Genomic DNA, 17,247 nt, shown 5'->3' with positions numbered 1-17,247 from the left:
CCTCTGACCTATACTTTGTGCCAAGGTTAATCTGGGAACCACCCCTTTTAAACATTGTACTCTCTCATCCAGTTATTCTAAAAACTGCATATAAGTGATATCATCTTGTGATCGACCTCCTCTGACTCACTTCATTTAACATGATGTCTTCCGGTTCCATCCATTTTGCTGCATATCATATGATTTCATCATTTTTACCGCTATTATTCCATTATGCATGTACACCACATCGTCATGATCCACTTATCTGTTCCTGGACATCTTGGTTGGACATCTAGGTTGATTCCCAGCTACGGATTTTAAATAGTGGTTCATTAATGAAATTGCCTTACTCTTTTTCAGACTCCTCTTTTTCTTAACTGTTTCATCTTCTGTTTTCTAAGGGTTCCCTGCATCTCCTCTTGAAGGCATTGATCTTTTTGTAAGTTACTGTTATTCTGATGCTCAGAACTTCTATTACATTCTTTATATCACTAAACCATATTATTTGCCTCTGTAATTTCTGAATGTAGCTTTATAATTTTTTGCTCTCATACTTTCTTATACTTTGTTAACTACCCATGCCATCGTGTCTTTGAACTTATTTAGCAGGTTCAATATTACATCACTTAAGTCACTCTCTGAGAATTTACAGAATTAATTCACATGGTAGAACCCTCCATGTTATTATTTTCACTCTTTGAGCTTGCTTGGTATTGGTCTTCATTTGTCTATCATAGAGTTTGCTTTGTTCTTTCAGAGCTGAGTGTGAATTTTTGTAGTTAGCCCCCTGGTGGTCTCTGAGGTATTTACATGCATGTTTCTCTTTTCTTTCTTTACCTGTCTTCACCTAGTGAGAGAGAGATTAAGTGCAAACTGTTTGATGTTTGATGAGTAAAGCAAGAGATGTATAGCAGATTTGCTGAGATGATAGATGGGGTCATTGTGGAGATTACTGGAACCCCTGGAAGGGAGGGGAATCAATTTTGGATGGGGATGTCAGCCTGGAGTTTAATCTCACCAGGAAGTGCGGAGAAGTAAAGGTTCAGGAGATTTAGAGGCGTCCTTCTGAGAAGACAGCAGAGGGCATCAGATATGGAGACATCCAGCGTCCATCTGGAAGGGATGGGAATCCACTTCTGGATTGGAAAATGACTGGGGATCTCTGACAAGAGGTTGACTTCCCATGGAGGATTGGCAGAGCAAATGCATCCTGCTTTTTATTTTCAGTTTAGTATTGAAAAGCTCTTGATATGGATATGTTTTTCACACTATGAGACATTTATTGAAGGAAAATTCATTTTAACAATAATCTTTTCAAAATATATGTTGTTGACGTACCTGTAGGAAACAATGCGTCTTGCTGTACATGGTCTGATATTTACCAAGTTCCTAGTATTGTATTTGATGTCATGGTCTTATCTCCTGGGAATCATAGAATCAGTCTTATAGTTTTTTTTATTATTTCTGGGTGGGGGTAGAGGTGTCATACATGGCTATTTTCAGAGATTCCTCTTCTCTTTGTGCTCAGGGTTTACTTCCAGCAAGCTTTGGAACAAATAGGTACTGGGAATCAAAGTCAGGTCAGCCACGTTCAAGACAAGTGCCTCACCTGCCATGCCAATTCATCAAATTATTCTTAAATAGAACTGGAAATACAGATTCAAATACAATAATTAAAAACTATTGTTCCAGACATAACTATTATCTAATTCTTTGCATCTGCAAATATTATTTACTTATATCTGATACTTCAGACATCAAAAGACAAAAAAATAATTGACAACAATCCTAAAATTTAGCATTTCTATGTGTAGTATTTCAAGTATGTTTAAACATTTGTACATCTCTATGTGTATATTTTTGTTTATTTGTTGCTGCATGTATTTAGGAATAGGTGTGACAATTAATTGTTTCTGGTCATCCTCAGCAGTGAAAAACTAGTTGCTCATTTTTTTATATCCTTCTAGTTTTATCTAATTGATTCAGAATATACCACTTACTTTAATTTGAGTTCAGTTTCATTAACTTATTAAGATCTCTCTCCTTGTTCTCCCTTTTTTCTTTCTGATCCAGTTTCCACACATGTATAATAAAAAATTAATGCTCAAACCTTCCATAAATTTTCATATAAAATTATCTTGTCAGATACCAGTTTTAAGAATTTGTTTTCTAACTCAGAGTTGGGAACTTCAAATGCTGCATGTTAATATTTTGTGCTATCCAGATTGTCTCTTAAAATTACAAACTATCTATGGAGAGAAAATAAAATTGTGCTTCTGTTTGCCTATTCCAAAACATAAAAATTCAGCGTTTGTTACTAATTTTTCTCTAACACAGGAAACAAAATATATTAGGCAAGTAAGTGTGTAAATGGAATGGACTATCTTGTTTAGAATTCTGGAAGGGATTCATGTTGTATAGAAGTGAAAGAATAAAGAACTATCAAATATGACATTGTTGATTGTTTTCAGCAGTGATAGAAGGTTTTTATCAATAAATTGGTGTTTTTTTCTACCTTCTCTGTTTTAAAATCCAAAATAATCAGAAACTCAATGTGTAACAAAAATATGTGGTTTAATTTTATTCTTGGAAGACTGAGTCTCTCCATTATAACTCCATCCATAACTTAAAATAATTTGAAAATGCAATTCAAATATCTGTTCTTGAAAAGGAAGAAAAAATTTACATTCCCATATTGGTCTGAGAAACATTTGTTATGTGACATATCTATGTAATTAGTTTAATTATAGCTAAGTCACACTTGTTTTAATTACATTTTACCTTGATGATTTGTAATGTTAATTGCTAATTTGTATTCAAGGAATTAAATGGGGAATTAGAACACAAAGGAATTTCAAACTACTTAGCAAGTTAGTAGATACCTTCAAGTCCATGAAACTCCTAACTCTTAACTGAAATACATCTTTTCAATCATTTATTATATTGTTTTTCTTTTGAATATAGAATCAGCAATTAAGATCTTGCTTAATTTTATTTTTATGAATGCATGTTATCAATGTTGGGAACAAGACACATGAGTAGTATTCATTTTAAAGCTGACTATTGAAATATTATTTTAAATATGACCTGATATAATAACAAATAGTCACAAATTAAAATACTGCATTTCAAATATCACATGGATTCTTATTTGTATAAAACAGTGTAGATTTATTTCCTATTTTATCATAGTTCTTACCATTGCATATTGCTTCACTATTGACACCGTTTAGATTTTAACTACTTTAATCCTAATAACATATGGAGTTTTAATCCCTAGACAAAATAAATGTTATTAATAGTCACAACATTTTTAATTTCCTATTCATAAGGATGTTAGCATCCTTTTATTTATTTATTTATTTAAATTATTTTATTGATTCACCATGTGGAAAGTTACAAAGCGCTCAGGTTAAAGTCTCAGTTATACAATGCTCAAACACCCATCCGTTCACCAGTGCACATATTCCACCACCAAGAATCACGATATACCTCCCCCCTTCCCCCCACCTCCCCAGCCCCCCCCCGCATGTGTAACTGGTAAATTTCACTTTGCTTTCACTTTACTTTGATTACATTCAATATTTAAACAAAAAAATTCACTATTATTGATTTGGAGTTTCTCCCCCCTAAAGTCGATCTGCTGAAAAGAAAGCATTTGCTAATTTGTTTTCCATTGCTGAGAATGAAGAGATATGAGCTCAGGAGGCCCCACTAGCAGCAGCATAGTTTTGGATTTCTGTATTTTAGTATTTTAGTAACTAAGTCCAGAGAAATGTCTGCCAGGAATCGCAACATTGTAAGCTTGTACCTCTCAGCTACTTTATATTCCACATATGAGTGCAATCTTTCTATGTCTGTCTCTTTCTTTCTGACTCATTTCAGTCAGCATGATACTTTCCATGTTGATTGACTTATATGCAAATTTCATGACTTCATGTTTTCTGACAGCTACATAGTATTCCATTGTGTAAATATACCAGAGTTTCTTTAGCCAATCATCTGTTTTCGGGCACTCTGGTTTTTTCCATATTGTGGCTATTGTAAACAGAGCGGCAATGAACATGGAAATGCAGATGTCATGTCTACTATACCTTTTTGCCTCTCCGGGATATATTCCCAGGAGTGGTATTGCTGGGTCAAATGGGAGCTCAATTTTTAACTTTTTGAGAATCGTCCATATTGTTTTCCAAAAGGGCTGAACCAGTCGGCAATCCCACCAGCAGTGAAGGAGAGTCCCTTTCTCCCCACATCCACGCCAACACCGGTTGCTTTTGTTTTTTGGGATGTGGGCCAGTCTCTGTGGTGTCCTTGATCTTCTCCATTGTCACAACATAAGGAATAGATTAATAGAATATTATTCTAATTTAATTGATAAGGAATACCAGATATAGGTTAAGAATCAAAGTAATAGACAGAATTCTAGAAAATGATAGAGAATTTAAATCCAGGTTTTTATTCTAATTTTTATTATCTTCCCCTCAGTTGTTAGAGAGAGGGAAATAGAGAAAGCACAGTCTATAAGGAGCATGAAATATAAAATAAGGATGTAGATTACTTAGAATAAGAGGATTATTTTTAAATCTATTTGATAGACAACAAAGTAATCATATTTTAAAAATTCATTTTATTTATTTTTACTTTTTTAATTAGTGAATCACTGTGGGGTGCAGTTACAAACTTATGAACTTTCATGTTTGCATTACAGTCATACAATGATCGTTTACCCATCCCTCAACCAGTGCCCATTCTCCACAACCAATGTTCCCAACATCCCTCCCACTACCCCCACCCCATCTCCCACCACCCCATCCTGCCTCAGCAGCAGGGCATTCCTTTTTATTCTCTCTCCCTTTTGGGTGCTGTGGTTTGCAATAGAGGTATTGAGTGGCCATCGTGTTCAGTCAATAGTCTACTTTCAGCACCCATCTTTCAGCCCGAATGGATCCTCCCAAAGTCCTTTACTTGGTGTTCCCTTCTCTATCTGAGCTGCCTTTTCCCACAGCATGTGAGGCAAGTTTCCAAACTGTAGAACAGACCTCCTGGTCCTTATCCCTACTACTCTTGGGTGTTAGTCTCCCATTCTGTTACTTTATATTCCAAAGAGATCTTCCTATGTCTGTCTCTTTCTTTCTGACTCATTTCACTTAACATGACACTTTCCATGTTGATCCACTTATATGCAAATTTCATGACTTCATCTTTTCTAACAAGAACAGATGACTGGTTAAAGAAACTTTGGTACATCTACACAATGGAGTAACCATATTTTTTGCAGCTTATACCATTGTGTTTGTGTTTGTGCAGCATATACAAAGGTGTGTGGGTGCACACTGAGTTCAGTGGTTATGACCTGCTTCCCCACCCCAGCCTGCCAGCAGGCCACCAAGGCCTCATGAAGCAGGGAAAAGAGCCACCAAGCTGGTTGGTGATCAGTCTCCATCTATTCCTATCTCTGTCCTGCCATTTATTCCATTCTCCCCGGGTGCCTATTCCAGTCTCACCACGCACCCCATTCCAGTCTCACACTGCCCTTCATTCCCTTACCTACTGGCCCTTATGATAGTCTCCTTCTATTCTAGTCTCTTTCTAGTCTTCCCTCAAGCCCGTCTCACTGTCTTAGCTATAGAGAAACCTTGAAGCCTTGTGGTAGCATTACACATAGGTGGTTGTACAATCAACAGATGTAAAGCCTTTCCCTCGGAGGAAACTTTTCCTAGGACAAATTCTCATCCAGGAAGGCATAAGGGTGAAATACCATTTAGGGCTGCATTTCTCTTTTCTTTAGTCCATAACCATTTAAAAACTATTCTTACTTCTTAAGAATATTAGTCATGGGGCTGGAGTGATGGCACAGCGGGTAGGGTGTTTGCCTTGCACGCAGCCAACCCGGGTTCATTCCCAGCATCCCATAGGGTCCCCTGAGCACCACCAGGAGTAATTCCTGAGTGCATGAGCCAGGAGTAACCCCTGTGCATTGCTGGGTGTGACCCCCACCAAAAAGAATAGTAGTCATTTAGTCATTTTGTATGGACACAGTAAGAGCTATGTTAAGCTTAAAGGTTGGCTCTCCTGGAGGCATCTTGCTATTTATCCCAGACTACAGTCCTCAGACTGTTATTTGTTAAATAATTAGAGATAAGAAGTTGTGGAATAAGAAACAAAATTATGTAAGTCAGGCTTTGTTGAAAATGCAAAAATGAGTGAGGAGAATATATTTTAATTAAGATCTATTATTCCTTTATTTTTATTATCTGGTGATTTAAAAAGTATAATCTGTATGATATTATCACCATAAGGAAAATGATTGTAGATTCTGCAAATACCATAAATCACAATGCCTCTTTTAATTTATTTTAAAATAATTTAAAAACAAATTAGAAGAGACACCACTGTTAATAGTGCATTTAGTATTAATCTTTCTTTTATTTTTTCTTTCGATTTGGAGGCCAAAGTGCTCAGGGCTTATTTTTTGGTGGGGCTTAGGGAGTCATATGAGGTGCTGAGTATTAAACGGGACTGAATAAGTGCAAGGGCTACCGACTGCACTTACAAGCCTCTACATTATTCTTGCTTATAAGTTTTATATAATATAATTAAAAATATTCCTCAGCCGACCTGGGTTGGATTCCTCCACCCCTCTTGGAGAACCTGGCAAGCTACTGAGAGTATCTCGCCTGCACAGCAGAGCCTGGCAAGCTCTGTGTGGCGTATTTAATATGCCAAAAGCAGTAACAAGTCTCACAATGGAGACGTTACTGGTCCCGCTTGAGCCAATTGATGAACAACGGGATGACAGTGCTACAGTGATTCTGCTAATAATACTTTTAGGTAATATGCTTAAAATATCCTCTTCCCCAGAATTAACTAGCAGGTACTTATGTTGCTAATAATATATTCTAAATAATGCACTTAAAATATCTCGGGGAATCAATTAGCAAGTATTTCAACTGCATTGGCCTGATAAGAATTAAATATCCAAGGAAAGCCTAGGGATGTAGTGATAAAATGCATACTGGCATAAAGAAAGACCTGGGTTTGACTCCTGGCACTGCAATTAACTGATTAATTAGTGATTTTATAAAAAGATATGCAACAATTTACTATGTGCCAACAATGGAAGTGCATAGTAAGAAACACACTTAAATATGATAGCAAAATTGCATAAAAATTACTTATAATAACTTCAGAAAAAATATCGTGGAATTATAGGATATAGAGTAATAAATAGACATGTCCTTTTGTTGGATGGAAACCTAATTTTCTTAATATTATTTGCTCTGTATATTCATGTTAATAATTTTGTAATTCTACTTGAAATTTCAGAAAGTAGGAGTTTTGATATGGAAGTTCTGAAATTTAATAAGTCTAGCAATAAATTATTGTGAAAGGGGAATATATTATAGGCTTTTACATAATAATGTATTATTTATTTACAATAATAAATAATTAAATAACAGTATAGGCAAGTAAAGTCAATAGCATGAAAATTTCATAGGAATAAGAATTAAAAATTGGTTCACAAAGTTTTCCTCAATCAGTTTTTAATATTCATTTTGGAAATTAGAAATAATGCCAATAAATATATCCACTGGTTTTCTATGGAAACATATTTTAGCACTAGAAATTTTTAATTATCTAAATACCGGTATATTTCAGTGTAAAATTATGTTTTTGTAGGTGGAAACATTAAAATTTGAAGAACCCCCAAAAAAGAAAAGATAAGGCAGAGCATGAATAAGCATAAAAATGAAATAATAGTACACGCACAGAATAGTGTGTTCAGGGTGTAAGACTTGCTGGTAGTACTGAGATTTGCTCCTACCCCTGAGCTTAGGAGTCCTGACTGGCAGGCTCTGGGGACCATACAGGGAACCCTGGGGATTGAAACCAGGTTGCCACTTGCATGCAAGCTCTCTACTAATAATCAAGGTGACAAAATAGTCATTGAGATGAAAATTATCCTCAAGTAGTTTGTAACCGCATGTCAAAAGCCAGAGGAAGAAACAAAAGAAGGAATTTATTAAGTATCATAAAAGAAGACACTAATCTCGTTTGCTATTTTAAGTGAGGGACTGTGATTTACAGTCATGTTCATGGTTTCATATGTGTGTGATTTGGACAATGTACCATCGTTTCTTTCAAGTCTCCAGCCAAACTCCCTTTCCCTCAATTTCATAACTTTGATCCTGTCTCGATGTCTGTCTTTAAGTGCACAGTTGTATATTTGAAACAAACTCTTATACAAACCCGGAATTAGTGAAGGACTTTATCATTTTTGATATAACTGACTCCTGGAAATTTTTTCACACAGACATAAAATGTGATAAACAAACTTAGTTTTTGTTGAGGGTCAGAGACGAAGAAAAGGAATTCTCTAGAAATTGAAAATCTCTACCTATGTATAAACCTAATGGTTAAAAGGGAGTGAAAGAATTGCATCTCTGTTTATCACTGAGGATAAAATAAAGATTGTCTTCCCACTGGTGGTACTCATGGATGTTGGAATAATACAAAATTTATTTAAAGGGATACGCCCAGAATCTGAATTTTAAGACTAAAAAAATCAATCCTGATAAAATGTTGTTTCCAATTCTAGATTACAAAACACACAGGAAATAATCCATGTAGATATAATTGATGTATGTGACAAAGAAGATACTTAGTATACCAAAATATCATTCAACAATGATATCATCTAGCACCACAGTCTGGCACACATCCCAAAGAACAAGAACAATCAGTGCTGGCACAGTTGTGGGGAGAAAGGAACTGTCCTTCATTGTTAATGGGAATGCTGACTGGTCCAGCCTTTATGGATAACAATATAGGCATTCATCAAAAAACTAGAAATTGAGCACCCATTTGACCAAGCAATACCACTTTTGAAATATACCCTGGAAGCTCAAAAATCACACGGAAGAAACACCATCTGCATTCCTATGTTCATTGCGGCACTATTCACAATAGCCAGAATCTGGAAACAACCTGAGTGCCTGAGAACAAATGACTGGATAAAGAAATTATGGCATACTTACACCACAGAATACTATGCAGCTGTTGGGAAAAATGAAGTCATGAAATTTGCCTACAAATGTATGGACATGGAGAATATAATGTTGAATTAAAATAAGTCAAAAGGAGAGGGACAGATATAGAATGACTGCACTCATTTGTGGTATATAGCACTGCACTATAGCACTGTCGTCCAGTTGTTCATCAATTTGCTTGAGTGGGCACCAGTAACGTCTCCACTGTAAGACTTGTTACTGTTTTTAGCATATTGAATACACCATGGGTAGCTTGCCCATTGTATATATAAAATATATATGTATATATGTAGTAGAAAACTAATATTCATGGCTGGGGAAACAGGGACTAAGAGAATGGTCAATGGTTAGATCTAACCACAAGTATGTGTGGCAGAGGGTAGGTAAGATAGAGAAGGTATGTAAGATAGATTGTCACACTGATGTATGACAATAATAGTTGGAAATGGTCACTCTAGTCAAGAACTGTGTTAAAAGTAGGTGAAGGAATATATCTGATAACCTTTCAGTAACTGTATTGCAAACTACGATGCCCAAAAGTGGGGGGGGGGCAGACAAAAAGAGGTGGAGGGGAAAGTGCCTGCCATAGAGGCAGACTGGGTTATTGGGTTGGGTGAGGGGTGTTGGGAAGAAAACTGGGGACACTAGTGCTGGTAAGTGTGCACTGGGCTCTAGTATGTCTTCACATTAATTCTGATACTTTGGAAGTGGTTTTAGATTCTGTTTGCTTACCTTCTCTGGTTTCTTCTATACATGTAGTTACAGAATGCTTGTTCCTCTATTTCTTTGCAAATATTTAGTAAATTTTAATTGTAAACAATAGAAAATTCAAATATTTCCAATTTTATATATCAACTATTCCCTTTATTAAAAAAGAATTTTCTCCTTTTACCTTTACACCTAAAATTTGGGGGGGATGTAGGAATGTGAAATGACATATCTCTAGGCCAGGGACTGATGACAGAGAAGCAGAGAAGTTCTCATGCTATAATTTTCTGAGACTTTCCTGATGTCATTATACTACATAACTAAATCACAGTGCCTCAATGAAAATTGAAAAAAAAGAAAGAAAATTTACTACTTGAATATTTTCTCTACTAACCCTAAAAGAAAGTATCACTACTGATAAGTAACATAAGAATTAGTGACACTCAGTAGTTTCTAAGACTATAAACTTATTTATTTCTTTAACATTTTCTAACATCCTGAAAAATTATATTTGCTAAAGGGTATCGAGAAACTAGAACTATGCTAAATGGCTTCCACATTATTCCTCAAAATAGAACTATAAGCAACATAAATCGTACTTCTTAACATTTTCTGACTATGACTCTTTCCAACTTTGTATTCTTGCTGTACTCTACCATTCCTGCCCCACTCTGTCCTACTGATGTGTCCCCAACTTTTACAATGTTAACCTGTGGCCCCTTTGGCATATCCTGGGAATATCCAGAGTCCGTTGGCCCTTGTTAGAGAAACTCTGTCACAACAGCATGTCCGGTTAAAGAACATAGTTTATGGGACAGTGATATGCCAAAGCTACTTTCATCACTTCAAAATAAGTTTATGATAGAGTAGCTTAATCTCTTTATTGCATAAGTTATAATATTGGAAGATTAAACACATCCACATGTAATCTAATGAGCCATTTTGTTGCCAGAAATCTTGGCAATACTAACTATAATTAGGTATCATTTTAATGTTTTGAAGGGAATTTTCTTAATGATATTTGTGTTTTTACCTTTTGTCATGTGCAGAGAAGATAACTTAAAAAAATTAAATACAGGCCTAGGTGTGCACTAGGTCCTGAATTTGATCTGTTGTTCTACATAGACCACTGAGCATTGCCAAGCTGACTGTGGTGGCCCCCAGCATCCTTTTGCATGAGAAGAATTGAATCATTGGGCTCAATCACTGGCCTATATGCCTGTACACCCAAATCAGTAATGCTGGAAGTGTCTGTCTGCAGGTCTCCTGAGAAATACTTGGCAGGCCCTCCCGCAAATACACAAGTTCTAAATAAGATAATAAATTCTTTTGTATTGTTGTAAGCATTTTTTGTAGGTATGCAATTTCTCTGTTTCAGGTATATCATTCAGATATTATTCTGAAGTACCTAAGAAAACTCCAGTGGTATCTGACGATATAATATGGTGTGTGTGTGTGTGTGTGTGTGTGTGTGTGTGTAAGTTTAAATATGAGGACTGAGCTCATTTTAGAACTTAAAAAATAAACCATCTTAGTTTTTTATATTTAAGAAACAGCAATATGGAAGTTCATATTCTTTCAGATATATATTCTGTTCGGTCATTATGGTTCAGTCACAAAATTTCAGTGATCTAATTATTGGTGATCTTTATGTCTCAGGAACTTCTCCTGACATATGGATGGTGTCCAAAAGAAAGAGTTTAGTAATTCTGGGGTAGTCTTTATTTATCTATTTATTTATCTATTTATTAAATTTTATTTTCATAAGGTTGTTCACATTAGTTGATTACATTCAATATTTCACCACCATTACACCTTTCCTCCACCATTATTTCGAATTTTTCTTCTACCATTCAAGCCTGCCTAGTAGGAACAGATGCTAGATAATTTATTTACTATTGCTTATTTTGAATATTATGAGACGTTCGTGGCCACATGCTTCTGGAATTCTAAAATTGTAAATGGTTGGGGTCCATAGACATCTCTGTAGGGAGTTAATCCATTTTAAGATTCATTTGGGAGTCTCTGGATCAAGGCCATTGATATACTGAGATGGAGCCCAGAGACAGATTGTGAGTGTGAGAGCCAAGACCCCAAGTGGGCACTTCTGGAAGCTCATGTCCAGTGTTCTTTTATCTGGAGTGGGTGGAGAGGGCAGGCACACCCACTCCATCTGAGGTGCCCCAGTGGAATTGGCCAGGGACAGTCTTTAAAGCGTCTCTCTACTCTTCCTGATGGTAGAATGTGGTCTGAGCCCTACAGTGAAGTGTGGACATTGCAGTAAAAGAACAATGTTCAAAGTACTGAACAGAATACTAATTAAATTATAACTTCTGAAAACTTTCTTGGTTATTGATCCACATTGCAACTTAATAAAAACCTCTTAGAGTGCTTTTGACATTTTATTTTATTTTTACATATTCTTAATGTCATTAGCCATTGGGGAAGGGGATTTTAGATAGCATGCACCATAATAAAAGTCCTTGAGTTTTATTTTTATGTAAGATATTAACTGCAAATGTCTCGCCAAGTGGCACTGAATTGTGCAACATACATAACATTATGAGCTTAACCTTCTTTAAATAGACCAAGAAAAATGAATGTCAAGTGTGTGGAGACAATAAATTAAATATGAAAGGGATAGGTGCCAGGGGGAGAGGCATTTTTCTTGCATTTGGCCAACTTAATGTTTGATTCCTGGAAACATATTGTCTCTTAAATTCTGCTGGAGTGATCCCGTAGAACAGAGCCAGGAGTAAGTCCTGAGCACTGCTGGGTGGGGACCAAAATCAAACAAAACCAATAAAATAGTGTGAGCATTTTCTAAGAATGTACAAATATCATGACAAAGATTTTGATCTGCAAGATAATATGTTCGCATAACTCAGAGATAGGTTAGACGATTTGATTTATACTGATAGACTCGCTTATAAGTCTGTTCAAATGAGCTCTGGTTTAAAGATTAAGCTCTTGAATCATTCACATAATTATACATCCTTTGCTAAGCACATTATCTTAAGGTTATTCCCTCTTTGTCCATGTGAATTGTAAATAAAACCATTTAATACAGATCCTGTTTGCCTAAACTAATCTTTCTATACTCCATTTTCTCCCAAAATTTGAGCAAAAATTTTTGCTACTCACAGAAAGCAAGTTTAAAGCTAGTGAAATACATCTAGGAAAACACATTTTTTTTTTTTTGACTTAAGATGTCTTTACTGGTATTTGAACTACACTTTGGCCCATTAGCTCTTAATTTATCTGCAAACATCTAAGGGGGTGCATAGGAAATCATTTAAAATATGACTGATGTAATATGGCTCTTAATTCTTTAATGCAAAGGACAAATATATCAAATGAAGGAGAAACTACTATGCACAAAAATAATCTTGATCCAACTATATATCTATATCTTCTAAATAATTGTGTTTTCAATAAATGCAATAAAATAAAATAGAGTTGGGCTCCTACAGGGGTAGCTCAGCAGGCGTCATGCATGCTTGGAATGTAGGGTTCCTGAGGTGGGCCCTGACACCTCATGTTCCTAAGCATTACTGGAAAGAGACCCCAGGTATCAAGTCATGAATATCTCCCATAAAATAAAGCCAAAGAAAATAATAATAATAAAAGAATGAATATATACAAAGCTAACACTATTTAAAAGAAACTGGAGTAGCAATATAATGTGAATTGTAATGTGAATTGTAAATAATAAAAATTGGTTCATCAATTTTAAATAAGTATGAATTGTAAGTCAGTATAAATTGCAAACAATTAAAATAAAAATGGTTCATCAATATTGGCTCATCAATTGTAAGAAATGTACAGCTTTATTCTAAGACTTTATATCACAGGGGAAATTTTGGATGGGACAATAGTTATATTGGGAATATTCAATGTTCCTATAAACCTAAAACCATCCTAGAAGTTAAAGTTCATTATTTCTATATTTTTCATTCATATAATAAAAACAAAGTTATTGACTTGTATGCACTGTACAAGGTAGGTATATATATATATATATATATATATATATATAGCCATAATATATTAAGGGTATATTATGTAACTGTACTATAATCAGTTTAGGGCCAGCTATTTCATGCAGGATTTAATTTGAAAATAGTGATTTGTCAAAGTGAAAATAGTTACTTAAAAAATTCTACTGTGTGCCTTTTTACTATGGCCTCTCAGTATCTATACTGCAAATCATAATGCACAAAAGTAGGGAGAGAAAGAGGAGAAGCTCCTGCCATAGAGGTAGGCTGGGGCGGGGAGGGGAGGATGGCGACAGGAGGGATACTGGGGATATTGGTGGTGGGCAATTGTACACGGTGGAGGGATGAGTTTTGGAACATTGCATGACTGAAACCTATGGAAACTTTGCAACTGTATATCTAATGTAATTAACTTAAAAAAATTACACAAATGAAAATAGAGAGATGCACTGACTTATCCTAAAGCACCAATGAGCCTTGACAACATGGTAAGTGAAAGCCACATATTGCAAAATTTTATATATATGGACTGTCCATAGTAGGCAAATTCTTGTTTGTTTTTTTTTTCTTTTTGTGTCACATCCGGTAATGCACAGGGGTCACTCCTGGCTCTGCACTCAGGAATTACCCCTGATGGTGCTCAGGGGACCATATGGGATGCTGGGAATCGAACCCAGGTCGGCCGCTTGCACGGGCAAACACCCTACCTGCTGTGCTATTGCTCTATCCCCAAGGCAAATTCTTACAAAGAGAATAAATGGGGCATGAAATGTGACTAATTAAGAGACACATGGGGTTTTCTTTAGGAGTCTTGAAAATATTCTGGATCTAGAGAACAATAATCATTAGTATCACTGCATTTCTATCTTAAAATTGTTACATTATACTTCATGCCATATGTGTTTAAGCACCATGATAAATGAGAGATTTGGAGAAAGGAGTTTTATTATTCTAGAGGTCATGATTCAAAATTTGCCATTATATATCAAATACTTCTCAAAATTTGAATGTGTTAAGTCGTTGCTGAAAGAGACACATAGCAGTGTAGCTTGCAAAATATTTATAAACATGTTAATAAGAAAAATCTTGACCACTAAAAATATTTTCTATATAATAAAAATATAAGATTAAAGCCTTTTTTATAATAAATTTATATTTGGATTTTTTTTAGCTGGAACACTTCTGGCCTCTTGGATCTGATCGCAAGTGGTCATCAGCTCTGGGAATGTCTTAGCAATGATGTCTTTGAGAGTTTCTTCTTCATCATTCTTCCTATCCCTCTGGACTCCAATGATTCTTATGTTATTCCTCTTGGCTTCATCCCGATTTTCTCTTGACATCTGTTGATTTATTTTTAGGTTCTTTTCCATTTTCTGCTGTTGTCTGGAGAGTCTTTCTCTGCACCTCATCTTGGAGCTCACTGATTCTATCCTCAGCAACTGTAACTCTGTTGTTGAGGCCTTCCACTGATTTTTTTTTTTTTTGAAATTCAGCAAGGGCATTATTTTATTTTATTTTATTTTTATTGAATCACCAAGTGGAGGGTTACAAAGTTCTCAGGATTATGTCAGTTATACAATACTCAAACACCCTTCCCTTCACCAGTGCCCATCTTCCATCACCAACCCCCCCAGTATATCTGCCGCCCCCTCCCACCTCCCTAGTCCCCACCCTTGTACGTGATAAGTTTCACTTCATTTACGCTTATCTCGATTACATTCCATGTTTCAACACACAACTCACTACCGTTGCTGGGGTTTCCCCCCAAAAAGAAAAAGACAGTCCTATTGCCAATGAGGCATTTGATAGTTCTCCATTGCTAAGAATATAGAGATATTAAGTCCTGCTGTTTGTTACATAACTTTTCTTTTTCCCCCTTGCCCCGCGCCACCAAGTTCACGCCTGTTTAGTAATCGCCACGCTGTCTGACAAAGGGAAAAAAACCGAAGAGGATGATTATTTCCCGTCATCAGCCGGCGTGGGGCTCTGGCTTAGTTGATAGTCTAGTAGAGTGTCTGCAAGCAGTTTCTGGAACCAAAGGTCTTGCGCTGATATCGGCTCCGGCTCGAGATACCACCAGCATCCCGCTGGTCCATGTACCTAATTTTTCCCCTTATTTCCCATTCCCACGCCACCAGGTCTGTTTGCTTAATGGACATCACACTATGTTTGACACCACACCACGTTTCTTCCCGAGAAAGAAGGATATTTCTTCTCAGCCGGCGTGGGGATATAGCTTAGTTCAGTCTAGAGAGATGGCTACCATTTTGATTGCCTTCAATATTTCAACAAAATACTTACTATTCTTGTTAGGATCACCCACAAAAGTCCGACCCATTAAGAAGGAACCATTACATATTGCTGATACTAAGATGACATTAGGTCGCGCGGCCGCTGCCACGGCCGCGCGGTTTTGGGTTTCTGTCTAAAGTCCAGGGAAAAAGTTGAAGGAGAGAGAGAGAGATTTCCGCACGGGGGACCTGGCGGAAACTCTCAAGTCACATACTGCAGGTTGCTGGTGGGCTGCTGGTGTCCCAAGCAGCTCCTTCCTCTTCGTCAGTCATTCTGGGGGTGCGGGTGCGGAGAAATGGGGACCACTGATTTTTTTTTTTTTATTTCACTTACCAAGTGTTTTAGGTCTGTCATTTCTGCTTGCACTTTTGTTTGCATTTTCCTCACCTCTGCTTTCATATCCTCTTGTATTTTATCAGCAGTGTGTTCTATTGCTTCTTTGAGCTTTTTATACATCCTTAAAAGTTTTATTTTAAATTTTTTATTTGAGAGGTTATAGAGTTCATTGCTACTGTTTGATTGATCTGGGCTAGCAACTTTAATCATCAGCTTGGTGAGGTTCTGCATTGTTTTACCACAGTGAGCTTTGTATTTTGGAGTTTTATGTAATGTTCCTGTATGTTATGGTCCATACAATCAGGCTATCTTTGTCAGTGGTCGTGGCTTATTGATAGATATGTGTGAGACTTGGATAACTAGTGCCTCAAATGTGGGCTGCAGAGAAAATAAGTTTTTTGTGCTAATGTGTCTGTGCAGTTTTGTCATTAGGGGTTTAGAATGTGTTCCAGATGGGTAGATGAGGGTGCAATCATAGGGGTCAACACACCTGGGAGGGGAAGGTTTCGTTGCTGGAGGGGCGGCTGGGAGCAGGATGCATGGCCCACAAGGTGCTGTGGGGAGTTCAGGTCAGGGTGCCCGGCTGGGGTGCAGGCACAGGGACTAGATCACCAGTCAGGGAAGTTGATGAACCCAGGAGAGGAAGGTGGCTGGGGGCAGGATCTATAATAAATTTGAAAGGAAATATTTATGGTGTCAGAGATAAAAAGAGATAATAAAATAGAGGCAACAGAATGAAGTCAGGATCTTAAAGTTTTGCATAAAATCAAAATTTGCTGGATTGTAACTTAATATTTAACAAATTTTATCACAATTTTAGATATCATTTATTATCACAAATTAAATACATTTTTATTCCTGTGAAAAAACTTTTAACATTA

At 36.4% G+C, this 17,247-nt stretch overlaps 1 protein-coding gene across 1 annotated transcript in view; it reads left to right on the top strand.

Moving 5' to 3' along the window:
* ABCA13 (ATP binding cassette subfamily A member 13) overlaps window positions 1–17,247 on the top strand; it is a 489,034-nt gene that overhangs the window by 431,835 nt on the left and 39,952 nt on the right.

Source organism: Sorex araneus, chromosome 2 (genome assembly GCF_027595985.1).
Source record: "Sorex araneus isolate mSorAra2 chromosome 2, mSorAra2.pri, whole genome shotgun sequence".
Classification (NCBI taxonomy): domain Eukaryota; kingdom Metazoa; phylum Chordata; class Mammalia; order Eulipotyphla; family Soricidae; genus Sorex; species Sorex araneus.
This window is presented reverse-complemented; position numbering and strand designations above follow the sequence as displayed.